This window comes from Sarcophilus harrisii, chromosome 3 (genome assembly GCF_902635505.1).
Source record: "Sarcophilus harrisii chromosome 3, mSarHar1.11, whole genome shotgun sequence".
Classification (NCBI taxonomy): Eukaryota; Metazoa; Chordata; class Mammalia; order Dasyuromorphia; family Dasyuridae; genus Sarcophilus; species Sarcophilus harrisii.
Window position 1 is genome coordinate 8,304,799 of NC_045428.1, and position 26,684 is coordinate 8,331,482.

The 26,684-nt window shown below is 41.9% G+C and overlaps 1 long non-coding RNA gene across 3 annotated transcripts; it reads right to left on the bottom strand.

Moving 5' to 3' along the window:
* Positions 1–2,365: 2,365 nt before the first annotated feature.
* LOC116422178 lies at positions 2,366–26,684 on the bottom strand. Of its 3 annotated transcripts, none has more exons than XR_004232726.1 (4): positions 26,587–26,684; positions 16,938–17,294; positions 3,115–3,290; positions 2,366–2,667 (listed from the first exon to the last, which is right to left on the bottom strand). It is a non-coding gene; the product is annotated as an uncharacterized LOC116422178 (long non-coding RNA). The 3 variants fall into 3 exon arrangements; XR_004232727.1 differs by lacking the exon at positions 3,115–3,290 and adding an exon at positions 22,298–22,391; XR_004232725.1 differs by lacking the exon at positions 3,115–3,290.

Consider the following 26,684-nt stretch of genomic DNA (forward strand, 5'->3'; position numbering starts at 1 on the left):
TGGTCCCCTTCTACCAAGGGATCATCCTTACCTGAGTGGAGGGCAGGCTTGAGCCAATCACAGCCCAACAAAATGAAACACAAAAACAAACAAACAAAAACCCTCAAACAGTCCAGTTTCCTTTTTCTGGCAGCCGCCGAGGCCATATGCTACCAGAGATGGGGTTTTAAAAATAGCCCAGCGTCCACCTCACACTGGCGCGCCACTGCAATACCACAGGGCTGCAGATATTGCTTCACAGTTAATAAGCGACACCTTTTATTTACACAGGCTTCTTTCCCCTTCCCTTAAAGGATCTCAAAGCATTTTTCTTTTCTTTTTTTTTTTAAATCTAATTACTCTTCAAGACGTCCCTGTGAGTTGAGTAGGAGGTGGGTACAATTATTCCATTTTGCAGATTAGGAGACTGAGCTCCAAAGAAGCTGCCCCTGGCCTAAGATTACACAGTGAGTCAGTGTCTAACCCTTTTTGCTGTGAAACTCGATGCACTGTGTTGCTCATGAGCTCTGCAGGTTATGAGATGTTGCATAAAAGAACTAGAAGTTTCTTGTGTTTCCTCGGTTTTGAAATTGCTCCCCTTTTCCTTTTGAACATTTCATCAGTTCCAGTTTTAAGCAAAGGACCTTGGAGCCCCCTCTTAGAGAAATCCAGGGGAGAAAGTCCTTACCCCGAGGGATTTCTCCTGCCCTCTGATTTACACCTTGGTCCCAGTCTGAGTCCCTGACTGGTCTCCATGGCTATCTCCCGGCCTTCACACAGGCGTTTGACAAACATTAATCAGGCAGCTGAAAAGTGAGAAGCCCTGGGGCTACCTCCACACAGCAGAAACTCCAGAGTCCTTTCCTTCTTGCAAACCAAAGCATCTCTCTCCAGCCAGGAATGGCCCAGGGGAGCTGCTTCAGAGGGGCCTGCAAGCCCTCAGGGGTCTCTCCACCTCTCAGCCCCAAGAAGTCCCAAGAGCCCTAGATTTCCCGGTCCCATCATTCTGTGTAAGTCTTATTATCTCTGGTGTCTTGTTTGTAACACAAGGTCACTTAATTAAATGGACTTTAAAGCTCCTTCCCACTCCCTCTTTTAGGAATCCCAAACTCCCCCACCCCCTGCTTTGCTAGCCCTCCCTCGGCAGCATTTCCTTCTTTAGGAAGAGAAAGAAGAGGACTCTGGGACATTTCCCAAATATAAATCTGATTTGAACCCCTGGAATAATTGCTCTCAAGAAGCTAACAGATCCTGTAGGGTGTCTCTGAATTTAGATGGTAATTCTCCTAATGTATCTCTTTCCATTGAGGTCACCAGCACCTCTTCAGTAACTAATATTTTCAATGCAACTCGATTCTCCTCCAAACATCAATTGCCAAGTTTTGCCAGAACTCCATAGGATCCTGGTTCAAATGAAGAAATCTGGTGGTGATTTTCCCACCAAATTTGGGCTCTCTGACTCCAAATCCCATACCAAGCTTCCTCAGAATTGCTCTCTTATCCATCGCCTATTCTCTCCTCCCATGGCCACCATCTTGATTCTGACCCCTGGTACCGCTTGCCTGATTTATTACAATGGTCTCTTATTTTGTCTCTGAGACTTGAGACTCTTCCGCCTAGCTTCCCCCTGTACACTTCTGACACCGTGTCACTCTGCATCTCAAAGAGCTCAGATGGCTCACTATTACTTCCAGCCTCTGGCCACTCTTTCCAGGCTGGTTCAGCCAAACTGACATTTAATGCTAGTATTTCGTGACATTTCATTTCCCATCTCCACACGTTTGCATAGGCCATCCCTATACCTGGAATGCCCTTCCTCTTCACCTCTACCTCAAAGGTACCACCTACACCTCCCCACGTCCCCTCCAAATGCAGCTCCCGTGCTTACAGCTTGGTCCTGTGCAGGAGGAGCCTGCAACTATTCTCATTTATATCTCACTAAGATTTTTGGAACACCCCATATAGGAGGCTTTTCTGAACCATCCCCTTCCATGTATACCTACCCAGATCTCATTTCCCTGTGTGTCCCATGATGCCAAAGGCTGTTTAATTTTTGCTTTTGTGGCTCAGAGTAATATTTGGCACATAACAAATGTTTCATGAATGACAAAATCACCGTGTGTCCATATCTTGCTACTTGGAGTTTTTAAAATACCTGCCAGCACCTGTCATTATCCCTTTGTATGGCACTTAAGGAAAGACTGAGCTTAGTGCTATAAAGAACAAGGTTAAGTGTCCCTAGGGATCTCTCTAGGAGATCTAGAGTGAAGATCTTGGCTGAGACGCTCATTCTCTGGGTCTCAGTTTCTTCACCTGTAAAATGATATTAATAATAGCTGTGCTTGGAGTGATTGTGAGTACTAAGAGATAATAGGGGTGAGACTGCTTCAAAATGTTAAAGACCATTTATTATGAGGATGATGCATTCATTATTAATTAATTGGAACCCTAAATTAGGGCAAATATCTCGGGTCCCATACTATGACTTCCACATAAACCTCTTGGATGGTTCTTTTGGCACTTGCATCTCAGGATGTTATACCGTGCCAGTGTCTTCCAAGGCTGAATTGAGAATCACAGGCAAATGAGGTGCTTGAAATGTTATTTCACTCATGCCCTTTTCTTTAGGTACGAACTATTCAAAACAAGCTTTCAAAGAGCAGATGTCTCTGGTTCATTCAGCTTAATCTGGTAGGAGAAAATTTAAGGACATAATATTAAAAGGATGACTTGTGACTATTTAGAAAGGGCAGCAATGAACACTATGAACCAACGAGAACTCTTCAAGAACAAATATTCATTTCCAATTTTTAACCAAGGTCACTAAATGGTATATCAGGAGGCGACAAAGTGTTTGACAGACTATCTCGTGTCTTCCTTATAGGAAAGAGAGAAAGTTGTGGAACAGATAACATTCTTATTAAATGGATTTATTGTGTGTTGAAAACCTGAACCAAAGAGTAGCATTAATAGATCACCAAAGGAAGGCGGCTCCAGCTCAGGAACGGAAGAGCCTTCACATGGCTCCTAATTATTCCTCTTGCTGTACTTTCTCCAGTTTCTAATCCATCCTGCCTATAGCTGGAAACATACTTTAAAGCACTATGTTCATCTTCTACTTAGATACTGGCTTACTTTGTCTAGTTATAAACACAGGCCTCTTAGCTCACTTCTGATCGCCATTGTTATCGATGACTTGAATGAAGATGGTGACGGCTCCCATAGTAAATTTACAAATGACAAAAAAGCGGTGGGAATAATCGGCGCGCTGGATGACAAAGTTCATGACAGATCAGTGGACTGGGCTGAATCTAAGAAGATGAAATGAAATAAGAATAAGTCTTCCATTTGAGTTTTTAAAAAAATTAGTGTGCAAGCGCAGGTCAAGACAAGCATTGGTAGAGAAGAGTTCATGGGAAAAAGACCTGGAGGTTTTAATAGACTGAAAACTTAGATGGGTTGAGTCATAACCCACCTGTGTGATGTGGCAATGAAAAAAAGTGAATGTGATTTTAGGTGGCATCTTTGCAATCAGAGGAGCCAGAAAAGGGAAGGTAAATCCCTGGGAGCCAGCCTTCCTTTGATGACACATCCCAGGCTGTATTCAGTCCTGGGCACTGCCTGTGACCAACTGGAGCTAGTGCAGTGCAGCAATGAGGGGTCTCAAAGCCACGGCTGTCACCTCAGCCCCCTCCCTCCCACGGCCACCTCTTCCTCCCGGTGGGCAAGCCCAAGTTCTTCACCCAGCTTTGGAATAGTGAGGTCGTCTTTGATGCTTTCCTCTCTTACTCCCTATACACAATTGCTAAGGCCTCTGGCTTCCATTTCCATGGCAGTTGACTCCTGTATCCCCTTTCCTCCCCTCATGTGTGCTTCTTGCCTGTACTATTGTGAAAATCTCCCAATTATTCCCTCTTGCTGTATTTTCTCCAGTTTCTAATCCATCCTGCATAGAGCTGGAAACACAATTGTAAAAGCACAGGTCGGACTACCTTAATCTTCCACTTGGATATTGGCTTCCTTTGTCTGCTGTCACTACAGGCTCCTTAGCTCAGTTCTGACCATGTCAACATCATTTGGTCCCTTCCCCTCTCCAAGGCAACCAATAAACGTCCCCAGCTGGACTCCATTCTACGGCTCCAGTGCTACCTCTCATTCTTCCCTTTTATGGTCTCCAAATTCCAGCCAAACTCGTCCATTCTGTGCCCTAACATGAGATTCCACTTCTTGCCTCCGTGCATTCTCATCTCTTCCATACGTGGCTCCCACTATGTGTTCATTTCCATCTCTCAGGATTTTACCTTCCTTCAAGCTCATCTAAAATGCAGCTTCCTTTGGGTAGCTATTAACAGTTATCCCCACAATCACTAGTGTGCTGGCCCTCGTTTTCCCCCCTTTGTTTCACGGATGTCATGAAATGATTTTGAATGATTCCATATGGCTTTAAATCACTTTAAATTTTAAATTACACGCTGAATCTCCAGAGCATAAGGGTACAATGGTTCCATAGACAGGAACTACCCAGCCTTCAGCAAAGCTTTTGGTAAAATATTATAGACAGCTCGATGACACAGTAGATAGAGCACCGGACCTAGAGGAAGACCTAAATTCACATCCTGCTTCACACACTTACTAGCTGTGTGTTTCCTCATCTGTAGAAAATCTGTAGAAAATAGCACCTACCTCACAGGGGTGTTTTGAGGATCAAATGAGACAACAATTGGGAGCATTTTGCTGACCTTAAAGTGCCAGATAAATGCTAGCTGAAAGAAGATGATGATGGTGATGGAGAATGTGGACCGGTGATGATACAGTTCAATGGCTTTGAAACTGGTTGTTAATGGTTCAATGATGACCTCAGGTCTCCAGTCAAGGACACCAGAGATATGCCCTCAGATATTCAGTATTTTTCTCAATAACCTAGATAAAGATGCAGGTGGCTTTGGTTACATGCTATCAAAATTTTAGATTACACAAAGCTAAAAGGAAGGTAGCACAGTGAATGACAGTCAGGACCCATAGAGGTCTAACAGTTGTAGCTAAAATCTAGCAAGATGACATTAAAATCCACCAGTCAACAAGCATTTATCAAGTACCTACTGTATGTGAGGTGCTGTGATACCAACCAAAAATAGCATCTTTTCTCTACAAGCTTATAATCCACCTGGTGCAAACAGAACATACACATAAAGACATTGCAAAACAATCACAAGGTGGTTTTGGAACAGAAGACAGAACAGCTACAGGATCAGGAAAGGCTTTGTGTCAAAGACAGACAGAACATCTCAAAGTCCACTTCATAGATGTATCGGATGACTTGGCTAGCTACCACTTTGGAACAAATCTGAAGGTTTTAATGGACGGCAAACTCAATACAAGTCAGCAGTGGGATGGGGCGGTCAAGACTGCTAATGAGATTTGGGGTTGCATTATAAGGCAGAGAGTCTCCAGGAGCAGGGAGGATATTCTGCCTTCGTCAGACTTCATCTGCATTATTGTGTTCAATTTTATGGACCTTGGCATATCAAGGACACTGAAAAACTGAAGAGTTTCTATAGGAAGACAACTAAAATGGGAAGGGTCTTGAGTTCATGTCACGTAAGCATTGGTGGAGGGAAGTGAGCAGGTGATACTGGAAAGGAGAAGGGTCAGTGACCATAGCAGCATCTTCAGCCATTTTGAAGGATTGTCACTTGGAGGAGAAGTCAGACTCACTCTGTTTGGCCATTGAGGACAAACTAGAAACAATGAGTGGAGGATGGAAAGAGGCTTGGGGTAATTTACAGCCTTTTAGCAATGAACTCTTTCTTCCAAAGTAGCTTCCTGAGAGGCGGTGCTGGATTCCTGTTCCCTGCAGGTTGGTGACAAAAGGCTGGATGATCACTTCTTGGCTCTCCAGAGTAGGGATTCCTTTGGGTTAAGGAATAAATTGATGTCCAATGTCCCTTAAGCTCTCAGATTCTTAAATCTTTGGGGTTTGTCTCTGTATCTCTAGTAACTATTATCATATTCTATACTTAAATAGTGTTGACTAATTGTTGCGATAAACTGAAGACCAGAACTAGAACTGAAGAAGAACTAGAGATAATTAGGCTGGTAATAGGAAGACTTGGGGTGAGATATGGATAATTCGAGTAATTAAGGACTTACTCCCAAGTGGAACAAGGATCAAACTTTTTCTTCTTGGCACCAAAGGGTAGATTTCAGAATAATGGAAGGTGGTGGCAAGAGTTATAGCAAACTGGAAAGAACATTGGGACCACAACCAGCATGGTCAGATCAAATCCAGAGTCCACCACCACTGACCACCCACATAACTCTTTGTAAGCTCAAATCTTTATCTGCAAAGACAAAGGGGTCCTGCTTTCAAAGCCCCCTGCCCCAGGTGGGTAGTCTGGGATTTTGTGAATGCTAGGCTGATTTAGTAGAGACTCCAACAGAAACTTCCAAACAGTGAGACCCACTATTCTAGAGGGGAATGGACTCTAATGATAGAAAGTTCACCATCACTAGAGATCTGCAAGAAGAGTCTGGATAATATTTTGTTGGGGTTATTAGTACTAGCTCTGAGATTCTGTGACATTTGAATCTTGCCACCTTCCCAAACCCTCCAGGGAAGGAAATCTCACCCCAAACTTGCAGTTTTGTGAAGTACTTTCTCACAGAATGAAAAAAATATCATTCACTCTATTACAGCTCTATGAACTTGAGGGGCAAAGCTATTGCAGAGTTAGGAAAAGATGCCCCGTCATCCCCAGGCCTGGATTCATTTTGTCTCAGTAAAATATCTAGGATCCTGGACCGGCTCAGCCTATTCATAGAACTCACACATGCCCTCTCCCAGAAGATGTGATGCTTTTTCACATGAATTCAGCAATTTAGGTCAACTCAATTGTAAGTCAGCAAATACTTATTAAATATGCAGGGCACTGTGGAAAATAAAGCTCATTGTGTTACATACAGTGGGAATTCCTTTCCTGTATGGGTTGGCCTAGATGGCTACCGAAGTCCCTTCCAGCTCTTAAGTTGCATGATTTTGTGATTCATAGTCTCCTTTCTTGTGCTTTGGTCCCCTCCTTCCCTCCCTCCGCATCTCCACAGCCTGGTCCATAATCTACTTGCAAACAGCAAAGTCAAGAGATGCTTTTTCTCACCTGCTAATTACAGTTCACCCCAAGCCTCTTCTTATAGAGCATTGAGGAGGTGGGAGGAGGGAGAGGGAGGCTGCTTCTCCATCAAAGGTGAACAGACCTATCAGCTCAAGACACAGTCAGAGAAGGAAAGTGAGAGGAAGTGGAAATGAGCGAGTTGAGAGCTCACCACCGGAAAAAAAGAAAAATAAACGAGTTCAGAAATAGCGTAACTGATATGCAAAGAAGATCAAAACAAGGGCTTTAAAATATCTTGTCTCCTCTGGAGGAAGGGGGTGGGTGGGGGGAGGATGGGGAGAACTAAGGGGCTCAGAAATAGGAGACTGGCTGAGCTAAGCTTTCTCCCTGACAACCAAGGGTGTGTGTGTAAATTTGTGAAGGCTGCTTGGAGGTGGAAGACTGCTCAGAAACACGTGATCCTCGCCTTCAAGGGCAGGCCTTCCTCTAGGACAGCATCTCATGGGGACCATGAACATACAGGGTCAAGAAAAGAGAGTCAAGCTTTTAAACATGGCTTCCCTTCCAGATTCAAGTGAGAGTGGGAAGTCAGTGTTTTCAGGGTGAAGCCTATGAGAAAGAAACTTTCTTCCCATCTCCTCACCTGCCACATTCTAAGACTCAATTCTCCTCCTTTTGAGTGCATAGTGAGAAGCTATGGACACATACATACTCACACCCTTCAGAGGTGACTAGATGAAAAGTCTTGCTAAGCTAATTCAAAACTTAAGGAGATTAACACCTTTCTTTAGATCCCCTGGAACCATTCATCCAACTTAATGATAACTCCATCATAGACCCCTTCTTGGCATTAGCCATCATGAGGAGTCCTCAGTTGGGAGAACTGGGCTTTGGAGTCCAGCCTAAACATTTAATTATTTCACTTTTATGGCCTTTGGTTTCTCATCTATAAAATGAAGGATTAGGAGAAGATAATCTCACATTTATGAACCTGTGATCTGCTATTATTTTATTAAGGGAGCAGAAAGGGTAGGAAGGAGGTATTTGAACCTCCTTAAGCTCCCTGATGGGGGAATGGGGCTTCAGTGTTTGGGGTGAAAAGAGCAACTCTGAATCAGGGATCAGGGAGGGAAACCAATCCCCTCTTGATTCCTGTTCTGTGTTCGAAAGACCTGGAAGTTGTATTTATGGTAACGAAAACAATCAGTAAATATCATCTAATCAAAGTGTTAATTCAGAGCAATGTGGGGGATCCCAAGGCTTATGAGGCTGATCTGTACCCATAGGGAACTTATCTCCTAATCGGGGAGATAAAAAACAGGCACAGGAGGTAAAATACAGGTTAATGCTGACCCAGGTTGTGAAATGATGTGTCCTGTGAATGTCCCAGAGGAAGGAGCTATGCCTTGGGGCTGAAGCAGTCTGGGAAAACGCATGGAGGAGGTCTTGCAGTCAAGATAGACTGCTGATAGGCAGTGGAGATAGAAGGTCAAGAGGGAGAGAAGGGATGGGGTAGGAGAACAAAGGCCTAGAGATAGAGGTCTGTTCAGGGAAGAACTGAGTAGACAAGTTTGGCTGGATAGAAAGTTTATCTCGAAGTCTAAGGCTGAGCCTGGAAGAACCAAGGGCTTCTCACACCATGGCTCCAAAAGTGGAAGAGTCACCCACCCTTGTTTTAAGATGAGGATATTGAGCCCAGTGACTTGCCTAATATCACACTGGCAGTGAGTGAATATGGCAGAATTTGGGCCCATTTCTCTGATTTCTTAATCAAGGCCTGCCTCCAGCAAGAGCATCTGGCCCTGATCCTGTAGGCTTTAGCTATTAAATGGTTTTGATAAGAGGCATGCCATGTGACTTAAGTTGTGCTTACAAATGAAGCCTGTGGTATATGAATGCGATGAATATTATTGTTCTCTAAGAAATGATGAGCAGGCTGACTTCAGAAAATCTTGGAAAGACTTACATGAATTGATGATGAATGAAGTGAGCAGAACCAAAAGCACATTACACACAATAAGAGCAAAATTATGGGATGAGCAAGCATATAGACTTAGCTCTTCTCAGCAATGTGGTGATACAAGAAAATTTCCCACTTGGGTGGGAAAATGCCATCCACATCCAGAGAGAGAACTACAAAGAGTGGATGCATAGAGAAGCACATAATTTTCAACTTTATTTGTTTGTTTGCTTTTCTTTTTCAGTGACTTTTTTTCCCCTTTCAACCTGGTTTCTCTTGCACAGAGCAAATATGGAAATATGTTTTAAAAGGATTGTACCTATATAATCTTTATAATTTGTATCAGATTGTTTGTTAGCTTGGGGAGGGGGAAGATAAGGCAGAGAGAGAGCAAAAATTTTGAACGCAAAATCTTATAACAAAAGAATGTTGAAAACTATCTTTATGTGTATTTGGAAAAATAAAATAAAATATTGAGAAAAAAAGATGGCGGCATAATGTTGGATGGGGAGAAACAGAAGGCAGTGATGCAATCTGGATACAAAGAGGCTCTTGAAGTTCAGAGAAGAGTGGGATGACAGGAATGGAAGGAAGAGATGGATGAGAGTAGAATTTAATAGAGTCGCCTCCAAAGTATCTAGCATCATGATTGGTAGATAGTAGATATTTAACAAATGTTTCTTGAATTGAAAAGGAAATGGGAGCTGAGGGGACTCTGGTGCTTGATGATTCCAGCTTGCAGAGAGGTTTGATACCAGCAGGGGTGAGATGCAACCCTTTGATGCCCTGCCAAGAGACCTTAGCACCTGTGGAGGGGTGTATAGAGCTTCAAAAAAGGGCCTGCAAGACTGAGAGGTCCCTTAAGTTCCTCAAGGGCAGATGGGGGTGGGGGAGGAATAGAGTTCCCCTCAGAAACTTTGCACTTGAAATCCAAAGGCACAGTTGAGTTGCTGTTGGGCAGAGTTGCAGAGTAATCTCGAAAGGTAGGGAAGAGTACACTTGCATAAGGTCGGCCATTGCCCAACAGGACGGGCGCCGGCAGCATCTTGGAGACCTCGGAGAAGGTTGCAAGCAGAGTTAGCTTTAGTATGGGCAAAAGTGAAAGAGGGCACAAACTCACCTACTGTGGAGCTAGGCAAGAAAGTCCTAGTTTGTGTATTTGGGGAGCTTGGATATTCAAAGTAGGATGGAACAGTAGGTCAAGCTCTTATCTCTGCCCCCCGGGCGTGGGACTAGTTAATTACTCAGATTTCACAAGATCTAGAGAGACTTCCTTGGTGGGGGTAGCCTCCTTGGAATGAAGATAAAGACAATAATAATGACCCCTGATGGTTTAGATTGGCATTGGCCAAGTAGGTACTGACTGGCCTCCGGCCATGGCACCAGTCCCTGCCTGACTTATTACCCCAGTCCCTCAATCAACAACCATCCAATAAACATCTACTAGATCTACTAAGTAATACATTTACTACTTAGCAAGCATATACTGTGCTTGCTACTGGGAATACAAAGACAAAATTCCTGTCCTCCAGGAACTCACATTTTATCAAGGAAAACAGCATGCACTTATATCTACCCAAACTACATTTAAATATACAAAAGGCCAGGACTCAAGTGTTGTAGATTTTGGATGAGCTCATGTTCACAAAAGGACCACTGTGCTCCTAGAGATAGGTTTGTGGCTCAGATGTGACACAAGATGCATCTTGTGTTCAAAGTAGGATGGAACAGTTGGACAAGCTCTTGTCTCTGCCCCACCCAGGCATATATGCTTCCCAAGGGAGTGCTTTATCTGAATATAGAGGGGCAAGTCAAGAGCTGTAACCAAGCTTGAATCTTTTGAGCCTTATCATAATAAATCAACAACTATTTTTTAAGGTGCCTACTATTGAATCAACACAGTTTTGGGCTCTGCAAATACAGAGTCAGTCATAAAACAACCTTTGCTCTCAAAGAGCTCACATTTTATTGGGAGAAATAGCATATACAGATATATGTAGAATACTCTCAAAATCAATACCGGGTCTTTGGATGAGGGGAGGCAGACTAGTAGCCGGAGAACTCAGGAAATGTGTCATGTAGGAGGTTTTTCTTTGGATTTTGAAGAAAACTAGAGATTCTAAAAGGTGAAGGTGAGAAGTAATGCTTTTCAGGCATGACGGACATCTTGTATAAAAGCATGGGTGTGGGAGGAGGGGATGTCATTTGTCAGAGAGAGAAGGAAAGTCATTTTGGCTGCATCCTAAGAATACAGGAAGGGGACTTGAGTGTAATAAACCTGGAAATGTTAGTCATAGTTAGATTATGAAATATTGTCAATGCATTTGATCCTAGAGGCACTAGGAGCCACTGGAGTTAAGCTAGAGAGCAGTGTGGTTAGACCCTTTAGAAAAATCATTTTGGCAGCTGTGTGGAAGATGAGTGAGTAGGAAGAGCCTTGAACTTGGAATCCAATTAAAAAAATTGTAGCAATAGTCCAGGTGAGAGGTGATAACATCTGACCCAGAGAGTCAACTGCACCAACAGAGAAAAAGTTCCAGGTTATCAGAGCTGAGAGTGGAAAGTCTTTGGCAAAACTTTTGGTACGCCATAAAAGCTGGCAATCACCATCACCTTATTCTTAATAAAATTCTTTCCAATGGGGGATTATTGGGGAGGATGACTCAGTCTCTGAAAGCTCTCACACTTCCAAAATACTATGGTTCTAAGAAGTCCCTTCAAGAATTTTTCCAAAGACTAATCATGCTCTATTATAAGTCCCCCCTTTTTTCCCCCTTGTCCACACTAGACTAGTTAAGAAAAAAAAGGAAACCAAAACACAGATTTACCATCCTTGGCATAAGAGATTTTGGTAACTATCTCATCTTTCCCTTTCCCTTTTCTACATCCCAAAGGGAAATATACCACTGAGTAAATCAGAGGATTTTTCAATCATGAATCATGGAGAATCATTGTAGATGGAGGCAGAGAGAAATGAATCTGTGTCATAAGTCAGTATAACCCAATCAATCAGAAGAGGGAAAGAAGAGGGGGAGAGGAGTAGATTTCTAGACATTTATCAGTCAATGATATCTGAGGCTCCTAGAGATAATCAGCTTAGCTGAGCCCAGTGAGAAAAAAGCTAATAAGTCTTATGAAATGAATTCCACTATTGCCATGGCAAAAGTAAAGCTCCTAAAAGTTTTTGACTCCTCAAATTAACTGCCTTTGAGTATTTCATTTTTCCAAAGCTTTCTCAATCCCATGGAAGTGGTTTTGGGATTAGTGTAGATGAGAGTAGACTTCAGAAAACACCAATGGCAGCTACTGGGTGTGTTCCAAGCTGAGGTCAATATGTCTTTCCCTCTAATTTTATTAAATCTGTTTTTATTCATTATCTCTGTCTCTAGTATCACTAGTTACTTGGCTACTCATGCTTATAGCTTTGGGGACCATCTTTTCCCTTGGGATTGTTAGGTGTTTTTTTTTCTCTTTCTTTCAAATAATCCTTTTTTTTAAAATACAAAACATCCTTATTTATGTCTCCATAATCTTTCTTGATAGAATGTAAGCTTGTTGAGGGCAGAGAGCATTGCATTTTTGTCTTTGGGTCATGAACCCAGATCACACTATCTTACACATCCTCATCTTCAAGTTCACCATTCTCCTCCTCCTTTCTAACATTTATCAAGAGGTTTAAATATTGCTAAGCATTTTATAAATACAACCTTGCTCTATTCTCACAACAACCTTGGGAGGTGGGTGCTATTATTAATCTCCTTTTTACATATGAGGACACAGCAGATGGAGGTTAAGTGACCTAGATTTACACAGCTAGTAATTATGCAAGGCCAGATTTAAACTCAGATATTCTTGACTTCAACTCTCTTTAAACTCAGATATTCTTGAGTTCAACTCTCTATCAACTACCACATAGCTATAGGAATATAATCAAGACATTTATTGGCTGGTTATCTTGGATTCTTCTTACCTAAATTTTCATAGCCAGTCAGTCACAAGAATTGCCAGCTCTACATCCAGATCTCTCAAACCTCATCCCATCTCTCTGTTCCTACTATGACCAACCCAGTTCAAACTTGTATATACACTCACCTGAACCATATTGAAAGTTGAACTTTTTCACTGAACAAAGATTTATTTTCTTCTCCTACCACCCTTTGTTCCTAACTGAAAAACAAAAAGCCCAAACCCTCAAACAAAGCAAATTGGCCATGCCCCAAAATGTATACCTCATTCTTCATTAATAATTGGTAGGAATTACCCCGGACTATTGAGGGGAAAAAAACCAAAACAATTATTTTTCCAGGTCTTTCTCTGCTTCTCACCTCCATTCAAAACCTTTCAATCTATTATTGCCTACAGGGTAAAAATCAGTCTCCATGCCAGGGTGCAACTCTCCCTCCAGTCTTCACTCCCTCCCTCATTCCCCAGAATTCTCTCAACTATTTCCCTCCAGGTATACTAGCTGTGGCCAACTAGACTATTCTCTGGCCTCTGAATACATCCATCCTTTTACTTTCTGATCCCCATGCTTTTGACCATTCATAGAGATTCTTAGAGTGAATTAAAATAAGAAGGGACACCAAATATCATTATCTTTCCTCCCATCCTTTATTTGTTCTATTTGTGCCCATCCTGGGGGGGGGAGGGGGGAGAAAAGGGGAAAGGGGAAGGAAGGGAAAGAGAAAAGGAAAGGAAGGAAGGAAGGGACAGAAGAAAGAAAGAGAGAAAAAAGATAGAAAGGAAGGAAGGAAGGGACAAAAGAAAGAAAGAAGGAAAGAAAGAAAGAAAGAAAGAAAGAATAACCTTTCCCCTTCCTCCAACACCTCTTCCTTCTCACTTCTGTTGCCCAGATTTTTTTCCTCTTAGGGACTTGGCTCCAACTCTTGAGGTGAAATTCTTCCAACAGCTAGTCGTCAGGTCTACTATTTGATTGAGTTTTCTTTTCATACATAGGTCCAGATGCATGTCAGATTATTTCAGTCAATCTCAAGATCTTTTCTATTCAACTTTCTGTGCCTTCATTCAATGATCCAAACCAAGTAATGCTTTCAAATTGATTAAAGACTTATTTACATTTAGTTTCTACTCTTGATTGATTGATTCATTCAATGTGTCAGGACCTTCTCTAATTTCACTAATTAGCATGGATATAAGGCACAGATAGAAAAATGGACTCAAAATGGTGAGCCTTAAGGTCATTTAATATGGGGTTAGTTGAAATCATGGAGGATGCCTAGTTTGAGAAGAGAAGTTTTAGGAAATATATGATAATTCACTTTGTATATTCAAAGGATTGCTACTTGAAAGAGGAATTGTATTTATTCTGTTCGTGCTTAGAGAACAGAACTGATGGGAATGAGTAGAGATTGAGAAAAATCAAATTTAGGTTTGATACAAGCAAATTTCCTAAAACTTGCAGCTATCATGGGCTACCTTGGAAGTACTGAGTTTACCTTTCATTGGATATTTTTAAATAAAGGTTGGAAGAATATTTGTAATCTCGGTGACCTTGGACAAATCATGTTTCTCTGCTGCAAAAATAAGAGAGTACATTAATTCTTCTTTTCCAGTTTTAAAGTTATGAAATTACAATCGCCAATTTACTTTTCAAACAATAAGAAAAATGCCCAATTGTCTTCTTAGGTGGATGAAACCACTTTGCGGTTCAGACAAGGAGAAGTCTATAGTTTTCTTTTTTGGATCACAGATGCCTGGTTTGTAAGGCTGTTTAATCTGACTTCAAATTATTTGGAAGGGCTGCTGAAATGCAAATTACAATTTCACTGAATTCTAGCACTAATACCTCTACTTCTCTCTTTTCCTCCTCCTGAATTTACTACATTTGGTGGCTTAATCCAATGCTTTTTGAGCATATAACTGCTTTTCCTCACCATTCTTAATGCCCTTCTGTTCTAGTACAGAGAATGTTTGATGGGCAAATGGGGCAAGTTTCATTTGAGTAGTTATTAGAATTCAGCTATATTGAAAGATCAGAAATTAAAGCTTTAAGAGCACCTAGATGCTATCTACTCCAGTTCCCTCATTTTAGTTAAAGGAAAAAAAAAGGTTTAGAGAGCTTAAATGACTTGATCAAAAAAGATGAAAAGGGCTAAAAATTAAGTGACTTAGCCCAACTCTCTCTGAATCTTAGAAAGCTTAAATAACTGGCCTAAAATTACCCAGGTAATGTGACAGAGGTGGGATTCATATTCTGACTCCCAAGTTCGGCACATTATATCTGGTTCTTTAATAAATATAAATATTGTTGAATTGAATGGAATTGAATAATAATCCTAAATAGAAGAGAGAGCTCTCACAATAACTGGAGAGCTAACCCCAAGATCACAAGGATCAGGTTCAAATCCTGCCAGTGATTTACACCATCCCTGAGATGTGTCCGGTCACTGAACCTCAAAGGACAGCAGGACCTCAGAACAGAATCTCTGCAGAGATGCTTTGATAAAAGGAATGCCTTACTCAAGAACAGATAAAATACCAGGTCCAGTTAACGGCAGTGAAGACAATTACTTTTATGTGCCTGATACTTCATGCCTTCCAAAGCACTGTCCCCATAACAACCATGTGAACTGCCCTGCGTATTTTAACGGGGAAACATTATCCTTATTCTTTAGATGAGGAGCTTGAGGTTCAGAGAGCCTCAATGAATGGCCCATGGTCATACAGCTAGTGAGCATAAGAGTGAGGTTACAAACTGAGGTTTCCTGGCTCTCCCTCTGACATTCTTTCCACACTGAACAAAGAGGTTGCTTCATGCCCTTCAGGAAAGGGGTGGAGAGTCTTCCTGAATGTGGCTTGGGCAGGAGCCTGCTTGGTGGTTTTAATTTTTTTTTTTGGGGGGGGGAGGTTAAAATAAACCTGTCCTTTAGTCGATATTTTGTCAGCCTGAATGCTTGACGGGGAATTTCAGGCCCTTTATAAGAAAGTCAAGAATGAAATTCTGATGTTCAAACCTAGGATGGAGGCAAAATGAGTCAAATTTTTACAATCTCAGGGGACAGCTTGGTTGGGGATCAGAATCATAGAAATAATTATTGACAAAGAAACGTGGTCTGGCATTTTAGGGTCCGGGACCAAATTAACATTAAACGCCATTAAAAATTATCTTTGTGTTGATCATCAGAAGGTCAAGATTAAAGGCAAAATCAGTATCAAATTAGAAGGAAAGTTAAAGATGATGTGTACAACCGCAGCAGCTCCCATCCAACCTACTTTCAATGAATTGTTGACGCTGAAACACGTCCGTTATTTTGTATTGCCATATTTGTGAAAGTGTGTGTAGATCTTGGCAGCCCGAAACAGAAGCAGGCTGCTGTGGCCCTTCCTACCTTTCTGGTCTTCTCACATCTCACTCCACTTTTTACGCTGTGATCCAGCCATGTTGGCCAACTTGGTGTTCGGCACACACAACACCCCTTCTCTCATCTCTGTGCCTCAGCTTCCAGCTGGCCCCCATCCCTGAAACTTTCCTCCACACCTCCGCCTCTGGGAATCTCTGATTTCCTTTGAGGCTCAACTCAAGCATCGCCTGCTATATATAGCTGTTCCTCATCCCCCAGCTTCAAATGCCCCCTTCCCAAAATGACACTGCGCCCTTTGTAATAATTTCATTTAATTATGCTTCTGTAAGATCGTGCTGTACCCCCCATTCGACTGAACTCCTCAAGGGCAGGGCTGTGTTAATGCTGTCTTTGATCCCAGGCTTAGCATGGAGGGAGTAGCACTAAGGAGAGGGGGGAACTTGGAAAGTCAGAAAAACCTGGATTCAGCTCCTTTCTCAGACCTTCAGACCCCAACTGAACATATAACCTCATCATTCTCTGCCTCAGTTTCCTCATCAGCAAAATGGGAATCATAATAACACTTACCTTATAAGGTTGTTATGAGGTTTACATGCAGTGATGTATGTAAAATGTTTTGCAAATCATAAAGCACTGTAAGAATGTTATTATTATTATAAATTAGCTCATTGGATATGGCTACGAATGACAGATTTTTTCTTTGAAACTTTCTAAACGTATCTGTCCTGTTGTAGAAGCAGGACCAAGCTCTTGGGAACCAAACACCATCATCATACAATGGACTAAGCACCCAGGACACAAGATCCCTCTTTGATTGTGTTTTGATGAGAAACAGATGATCACTTGATGTTGCTGTTAAGTCCCTAGAGCCAAGCTCAGTCTTGTAGTCTCCATCAGCTGGATGTCTCCATACCAATGTTGGGTCTAGATGAAAGGGAGGGAAGGAACAAGGAGTTATTAAGTGCCTGCTAAGAGTCAGAAACTGTGCTAAGCACTTTATAAACATAATTTCACAGAGAAATGAAGACTTTTTCTTTCTATCTATCCATCTATCCATTCATTCCTCTATCTATTCATCAATCTATCTATCTATCCATCCGTCCATTGTTCCATCTATTCATCTATCTATCTGTCTATCCATCCATCCATTAATCCATCTATTCATCTATCTGTCTATCCATCCATCCATCATTTCATCCATCTATTCATCTATCTATCTGTCCATCCATCCACTCATCCATTTATTCATCTATCTATTTTACTAAACAATCCCATCAGCCTCTGCAAGGGCTTGGAAGGAAGGAAGTTTGACCAGAATCAGGGAGCACCCGGTGGGTGGGTGGTGCCATCATGGTCAGACCGCACCTAAAAGTTGTGCGGGGAAAGAAGGAAGGGAAAGGCATCCATCTAGTTTGAGGACTGCAGATTAATTCCTACTCCTCATATTTGCCACCTCTATTAGCTTCTGAGCACTTTACGTCCATGGAACTGAACAGCTGAGGTCCCACCCATCCTCCCTGCCTGCCATGAGCCGGGCCATACCATCACTGACACATAGGCTTGGTCCTCATTGGGGTTCTGTGTCCCCCACTGCAGGGCTGACCACTTCCTGAACCTGGCCAGCTTCCCCCGCACTCTGGGTCAAAGCCAGGACCCAAGTCCCAGGGGGCTGCAGAGCAGACCTGAGCCACCAGGAATACAGAGCTGCCATTTTTCCTGTAGCCATCTTGCCTTTTTCACCCAAAGTCTAGGGCTAGGTGTACCTGTCTAGGACTCAGTTATCCTCAGCCCTATTCCCATCAGCCTCATTCCCATCAGCCACTGCTTCCTTATCCCAGAAGTTTCCTTGGTTCTCTCCTTGCTTTTTTTTGGGGGGGGGGTTTCTTTCTAGGAGTTCAACTCAATCGATTACATTGCCATTAATTAAGCACCTACTGTGTGCTTCAAGACACAGTAAGTCCATGAGGATAAAAGGAACACAAGCAAATAAATGGATGAGTGAAAAAAATTAATGAATTTATGCCTGAATAAACAAACAAATGAATGAATGGCACAATCTTTACCTTTTAGGAAGTTTACTACTTTTGCTGAATTATGCTGAGTAATTGTGTTCCCAGCCCCTACAAATTTCCTTCCTGTTTCTACGCCACTTGGGGGGACACAGGAGTCTCAGAAGGGTGTTCTTGGATTTGGGGTTCAGAAATCAGCTTGATCCCTGAGAAACATGGCTTGTGTGGGGCAGAGCATCATTGTGGGAGGGATATGTTCCTGGTAGAAACCTGCAGGCCAAGCGGGAGGAACTCAGGGTAGGTGAGAAGAGATTATCTCGGTTCCAGCTGGGATCTGGGCACTGCTCGGAGGCAGCAGGTTTTCAGGATTTCCAAGGGAAGTGTTTGGAAAACAGGAGAAGTGCCTTCCAAAGCCTCGGTTTGCAGTCAGGAGAAGGAATCAGAGTTTGCGCTCCTGCCACGTCTTTCTCCAGAAAGAGCTCCAAGAAGAGTTGGAGACACTATTATGACTCGATCCCTTTCCCTTCTATCGCTCCCCATGCCCAGACCCCACCAGTGACAGATATGTCAGTCTGAATCTCTCAGTGTTTTACAGAAGGGTAAATTGAGGCATCAAGTGAATAGTAGCTTCTATTAAATCAAAGGTGGAGCCAAAAACTGACAAATGTCTCTTTCAGCCACATGAGCCTGATCCAGGGAGTCAGCAGAATCAAGGTTTTTGTGGACTACGGTGTTAAAAAGAATTCTGTACCATCTTGAACTTGGAAAAGAAGCAGGGTCTCATTCTGTGTTTTTTCTGGGGGCCCCAGGCTCCAAAGAGGCAGCCCCAACACTCCTGAAGGTCAGGGCAGACATGTTTACTGAAGGTCAAGCTTCAACCTGAGCTAGAAGGTAAGAAGGGATCCACCGCCTCCAAAAGTCTCCATCCTTCAGTCCGGAATATGGAGCTAACAGAACAATGCTTAACAGAGAAGGCAGCACACATTTACCGAGTGCTTACTATGAGAAGGAAACAAGACTGTCCTTGCCTTCAGGGGGATCCATTCTAAGGGAGACAACACACATAAAAGTGTTTAAAAGCCAGATGGAGAATTCTTGGCTTATTAACGAAGTCCAGAAACTCGGAAGAAGACTCAGGAGCTGGTTGGCTGGGAAGTCTCCCTAAATGGAGGCCTTGGAGGAGAAGGAGGGAGTGGGGACTCATCAGTGAAATGAGTCAGCATGGTGGAGGACGTTCCACCAGGGGAGAGAAGGTCTCAGGAGTAGCTAGTTGGATGCTCCGGGGCAAGATGATCATGGACACTAAAGAGAGATCCAGGGTGAGACTTCCAGTGGAGGCCCAGTGTTGATAAAGTCCAGAAAGTCAGAAGCACAGCCGGGAGGGGAATGATAAATACTACTGAATTACTGAATTGACCCCTGGAATCTAATTTTGGTGCTGGGACAGTTAAATCATTGGACAACAGCTCTAGGATCCAGCAAGCTGGAATTCTGAGATGACCGAGTCATTAAATTTCAGAATGTAGAGGAACCAGTTGCTAGATCTTGGGCATCTCATCCACGTTTTCTGAGCCTCTGTTAAAGGAAGAATTGGCCTTGATTGTGCAAATCAGAATAATATTGAACTCACACTCTTACATGGCGCATTCTACAGGAGCTCACACTCTCCCATTCTATGATCCCTTCTCTGAAGGAGACTCCAGGACAGTAGCCATGTAGTTTGTGACAAATCCTGAGCACATGTAGGTGACGGAGCATCTGTCTCTGCTCCCTCTGTGCCAGAGAACCTAGTGTAGCAACAAGGCACAGAAGATCCTGCAATAACCAGGACTTTTAAAATATTAGGACCTCAAAGTCTGCTATATGTGGGAGGGGACAATAGCAGAACTGACATTTCCAGAGCACATCATATGGGTCATCTCATTGATTGGCCCTATGAAGTAGTTTCTCTGGTACTCTGATAGATCTGAGAATTTCCTGAAGTGGATAGTCCCTCCAACAGACAGAGAGCAGCTTATCCACACTTGTCCATTTAGTTATTTTTATCCACATCTTCTCAGAAGTAGGGACTTTAATCATCTCTTGACATGGAGGAGCTATAAAAGATGGTGGGAGAAGGCCCCGGAAGCACACTGGCCAAGTCACATCCTTTTGAGCAATTATATTCTTCTGGTGATGTTTTCAGACCAAGATCTCATAGACTCATAGTTGTGACTCATCCAATAGGCACTGAAGAGCCATGTGCTAAGCCACAAGGTCCTATTGTCTAAAGGATTTTTTTGGAGAAGCGGCAGAAAGGAACTTATCCGAAGAAAATCATCATCAAAGCAGATGGCCCCCACGTGTAGTAAGAAGAGAAGCCATGTCAGTGAGATCACAGATGCGTGGGCAATTATTAACCAGGTCGGTGCTACAGACCTAGCCGGCACGCATCTCAGCAAGGCATTTGGCCAACTCTCTTGATATTCTTGGGGACAAAATGGAAAGAAGTAGCTTAGCGAAAGGCAAATTGGCTTAATGATAGGACCAAAAACATATCCGTTATTGAATGTCACTCTGGAGGATGGTCTCCGGTGTGTTCCTAAGGGACTTGGGCTTTTTAACAGTTTTTTTCAATGCTGCAATAAAGGAATAAAGTGCTCAATAAATTAGCAGAAAAGAAGAATCTTTGAGGGACAGTTAAATCATTGAATGGCAGCTCTAGGGGCCAACAAGCTGGAGCTCTGGGATGACTGAGTCACTAAATTTCAGAATGGAGAGGGATATTGAGTCCAAACCATCCTTGAACAATAATCCTTTTTCTAACATACCCCAAACCTCCAATGCACAGTGCCCACCAGTCCTGAGGCAACACATTCTTTGCTCTATCAGTTAAGGATTTATTTTTTCCTGATGATCCTAATCTCCTTCTCAGGAGCTTCCTCCTGGTGCTCTTAGATCTGTCCTATGGAGATAAGCAGAATGACTTTCATCCATCTTCCAGGAGCCAGCTCTTCACATGCTGAAAGGCAGCTTCTGGAATCAAACCTAGAACTCATCATGGTTTCTGGAACAGAGTAAATCTTTAGTAAATGCTTATTAAATGATTGAATAACTTCTCTCTTCCAGGCTAAACATTTTCAGTTAGTTATTCAAGGTCCTTCCCCATTCAGACTGCCATTTTCTGGACTCTGCTGGCTAACATGAGTGCCCCAGCAACTATGGTGGCTGGAGGATCTGTCTCGAGCCTGGCTTCCTGGGTTGGAAACAACCCCCCCTCAGATTCTCCTGGCATCACTTTCAGTTAAACAGTCGAACCTCCTTCACCACCAGTATTCATCCTGCCCTTCCTGCTTCATCTCACCCAGAAGCACTGGGGCATGACCCAGCTGGATACACACTGTGATTTCCCCTGTTGGAGGGAGTCCAAGGGGGGCCCCATATAATTTCCTGTGCAATAAAGGCCTGTCACCCTGTAAGACAGGCAATCCTGTGCCATTACGTAGATGTCCCCCTGCTTGGTCTCTTGACAGCAGGACTACAAGTTTCCACCAGAACGTGTACTTTAGTTTTTGAGAGACTTGTGACTTTTGTTCTTGGCGGGCCCAATGACGAAGTGATGTGCCCACAGGCTGGATGTCAGGTAAAGGCCAAGTCCGAGGTAGCTTTCAATGCTCTACTCTGTCGGCCAGATCGACTCTGTTAAGTTGTAGACGGGCTGAATGGGGCATTATCTACCCATCAATCAAAGAAAAATTGAAGTTCCTACTATGTGTCATGTATACTATGTGAACTAGAGCGGGGTGGAGTTCAGTTCTGTAAGCAAGACTCCTTCCAATGATGTAGTCTACCATTTTATGCCGTCATATTATGGAACTTTGAATTCCCAGATTGCAAGAGGAGGAAGGAACATCAGGAGCCATCTTGTTTAAGCCATACCTTCAAGGAAACCCAGCACAATATACCCTACAAGAGGGAATCAAGCCTCTTCTCAAAACCTTTTGAGGTGACAGGAATAGGTTTCTGTGAGTCTCTGTGGATTAAAAAAAACACAACTAATCACTCTGTGGCCTGTATGGTATCAAGTAGCATAATTCTCTTACAATGGAGACATTGTCCATCACCAGACCCATTCATGATGTCTTTGCAGCATGGTGGATTTTGTGCCCTCGGTCTAAGTATCTGAGGCCTCAGACTCTCCTGTACTCTATTGTAAGATATTTGAAGAGGACTAGAATGGAGGAAGGTTCTGTGGGCATATTACTGAAAGCGCAGTAAGAACAGGTGTAAGTAGTAAAACCTCATTTGGAGAGGATTGGCTTCCAGGATGTCGGGAGCGATTGTCCATTCCATTCAGCTCAGTGAACATTTATTAAGTATCTACTGCATGCCAGATATCGGGCTAAGGTACTATCCTCTGCCTTGGTCAGAAGTTATTGAATATTCTGCTTAATTCCAGGCATTATAATTGAGGAATGACATCTATAAGCAGAAAAGCATCCAGAAGAGAGCAGCCAGGGCAGTATCTATGCCACATGAACATTGATTGGGTAAGGGATGTTTATCTTGTAGAAAGAAAGATTTCAGGGCATTGTCACAGAAAACTTCAATTATTTGTCATAGGATCATGGAAGGGGAGCTGGAAGAGACCACACTTAGTAGCTTCTCTTTATTTTACACAGGAGGAAACTGAGGCACAGTGAGTTTCAGTCACCATAGCCCAAGACCATAGAGTAGTAAGCAGAAGAGCTAGGATTTGATGGGCTTCATGTGAGGTATTAGGGTTGGAGTCTGGAGGACTCAGCTTGGAAGTTCAAAACTGGCCTCAGATACTTCCTATCTGTGTGATGCTGGGGAGATCACTTAACTGTTTGCCTCGGTTTCCTCATCTAACTAGAGAAGGAAATGGCAAAGAACTTCAGTATCTTTGTCAAGAACACCCTAAATGGGGTCATAAAGAATAAAATATGACTGAAAAAGACTAAACGACAACAGCTAAACCTGTAAAGGGAGGAAGAAGCAGTTAGACAGGGTCTGTTTGGTCACAGAGAGAAGAAGAATTAGGAGTCCTTAATTAATGGAAGCCACATAAAATAAATGTGATGTCTAAAAAACCATTTCCTTAATGAGAGCTGTCCAAAGTAGCTTGGGTTTCCTCAGGACCACTTGTTGTGAATTAGAGAAAAACCTTTCTTTTTTTAAAATTTTTTTTATTTAATAGCCTTTTATTTACAGGTTATATGCATGGATAACTTTACAGCGTTAACAATTGCCAAACCTCTTGTTCCAATTTTTCACCTCTTACCCCCCACCCCCTCCCCTAGATGACAGGATGACCAGTAGATGTTAAATACATTAAAATATAAATTAGATACACAATAAGTATACATGACCAAAACGTTATAACCTTTCTTTTTTCAAGAATTACTGGGAAAAGATGGTTTCTGAGATCTTGGCTACCCCTGGGAGTTTGTGGTTCTCTGATTCTGAGAATCAATGAAGAAGCTTTTGTAGGAGTTCAGTTGTCTCCTTGGTGCTAGGACATCATGAAGTCTGCACTGCAATCCCAAAGTGTTTTGAGGGATTAAAATTCAATAGTCAAACTGATGAAGTAGTTTCCCTGCCTGCACTGAGAGGAATTAAAACATGGATGCATCAGACTTCTCCTGCATAACCTGATGAGGCAACTCTCAGAGAATAGGTGGAGGGAGAAGAGGGCAATGTTTGGACTGTGCTTGGTAACGGGATAAGTCAATAGAAGTGAAGGGACCATCCTAGGGCAGGAACTGATGAATCATAAAAGTTCCTTGAGTGTCCCCAAGAGATCTCTCCTGTGGGAGAAAAAACAGGAAAAGTGTGGCAACGAGCATAATTACAATTACTGAGCTAGTTCTTTCCAATGAAGATGGTGAACCAAAGCATATGTAGTATGATTATTTTCTTTCATGGCTTTTACACCCAGCACCTAACACAACGCATAGCAGGTGCTGCATAGTAGGTACTTAAATTTGTATTGCTAAATTGAAGAAGAGGTGATAATTGATTACTATTTTTTATTTTTAAAAATTAATTTGTTAAAAATTTCCCAGTTATGTTTTAATCTGGTTCAAGCTATATTCTGTAGTTTTGTAGAAGACCTCAAATTTCACACCATCACTAACCATCCCCATCAAGGTTTTAAATAAAATTTTAATTTTTAAAAAATTTCAGTTTCAAATTCCCATTTTATATACACATTTCATTTTGTATCAGCAACTCAGATTTTTCTAAAATCATACCCATTGTCATTTCTTCTAGCACGAGAGTATCCCATCATGATCACATGCCACAACTTGTTCCACCATTCCCCAGTTGATGAGCATCCCCTCAATTTCCAATTATTTGCCACCATAAAAAGAGCTACTGTAAGTGTTGTTGTATATATATCATTTTTTCTCTTTGATATTTGCTAAGTCTATAGACCTAGTAGTGGTACTGCTGGGTTAAAGGGTCTGCACAGTTTTATAACCCTTTAGGTGTAATTTTACTTTGTTTTCCCTAATTCTAAACCGTTCTTATTTTAAACACAAGTTTATGGCTGAAGTATACAAATAAACAAGCAGATAAGAGAAAGAAGAGCAAGAATAAAAACAAGAACAAGAAGAAAAAGAACAAAAGAAAAAAGAACAACAACAACAACAACAAGAATCAGAAGAAGAAGAAAAGGGAGATCTTAACCATCATAGAAAATAGGGGAAATTGTGTAAAGACTTGTATTACATACATGATGTTTACATTTCTGCCACAGCTAAGCAATTACTGACTATTCAATGTCCCAATGAAAGCTTATTTCCTACAGAAGGAGAAAAGACTCAAGGAATGCTTCTCTAACATCAAGATTTTGGGAAAGAATAGAGTGTTCCTAAAAGAAACAAAACCAAAATTTCAGAGCCAAAAAATAGGAGGAATCAGAGATGAATGCTATCCTTTATCAGGATGATTAGAAAGTGAAAGAAGATTATTCAGAGAAGACAGGGAAAAAAAGACAATTGTACAAATCAGGATCCAAAAACTGGATCTAAGACTTTTCTAACTTCAGCTGAAGCATAATAGATTCTGCTGCATAGAAGTATCTCTCTGTGCTTCAAATGTGTTTCTTGCAAACAGCATATTGTGGGATTCTGTTATCTGCTTCTATTTTATGGGTGAGTTCATCCCATTCACTTTTACAGTTGTGAAAACTAACTGTATTTTCCTCTATTATGTTTTTTTCCTTCTTTGTTCTCTCTCTTACCTTTAACGCTGTCTCTTCTCACAAGTATTTAATTCTGATCACTGCCTCTTCCAATATGCTTCCTTTTTATTGGTCCCCCATCCCCATTTCTTTTTACTTCCCCATAAGGTAAGATAGATTTCCATATCAAATTGACTATGCATGTTATTCCTCTTTTGAGCCAAGTAAGAGATTTGAAACTAAGATTCAAACCTTCAACTCCCCCATCTTTTCCTCCATTGTAACAGATCTTTCATGCCTCTTTTAGGTGAGATAATTTTGTCTCATTCTATCTCTAAATGGTTTTTTTCACTTCTTAATTTTGTTTTTATATAGTTATGTCATAATCATCGCAAACGTTATCCTCTATGTATATACTCCTTTAATTTCCTTATAATGATAAAGTTCTTAATAGTTTCAAATATCATCTTGCCATATGGGAATATAAACAATTTAACCTTATTGAATCTCTTAGATTTTCTCTTCCTTATCTCTTTTTTTCTACTTTTTAATGTTTCTCTTGAGTCTTTTATTTAAAGAATAATGTTTTTTTTTACTCAGCTCTGGTGTTTTAATTAAGAAGGCTTGAAAATTCTCTATTTCATTAAATAGTCTTTCTTTCTCCTTCTCCCTCCCCCAAAGGATCATGCTCAGTTTTGCTGGGTATGTGATTCTTGGTTGTAATCCAAGCTCTTTTGCCTTCTGGAATATCATACTCCAACTCCACTGGTTGTTTAATGTAAAAGCTGCAAAGTCCTCTGTCATCCTCATTGAGGCTCCTCAAGATGGAGGTGGAGGCTCTTAGGAGGAGAAAGATGCTTTTACTCCTAGCAATAATATAATAGAGCCACAAAAATTCCCAAAGGAGAGATCACCCCATAAGAGTCAGAGGAAGAGGAGAGGAATAGTCGAATAATCCCTTGCTTAGGGATCCATCTATTAACATGATAACCATTGACTTGATGAGAAAACTCACATGGAGGTAAATATATGAACCTTGTTGAGAGGACACAGGGGATCCCTTTGCTTGGTTCCCAGGATATGAGGCTGACTCTAAAATGTTAGGTAACTGGA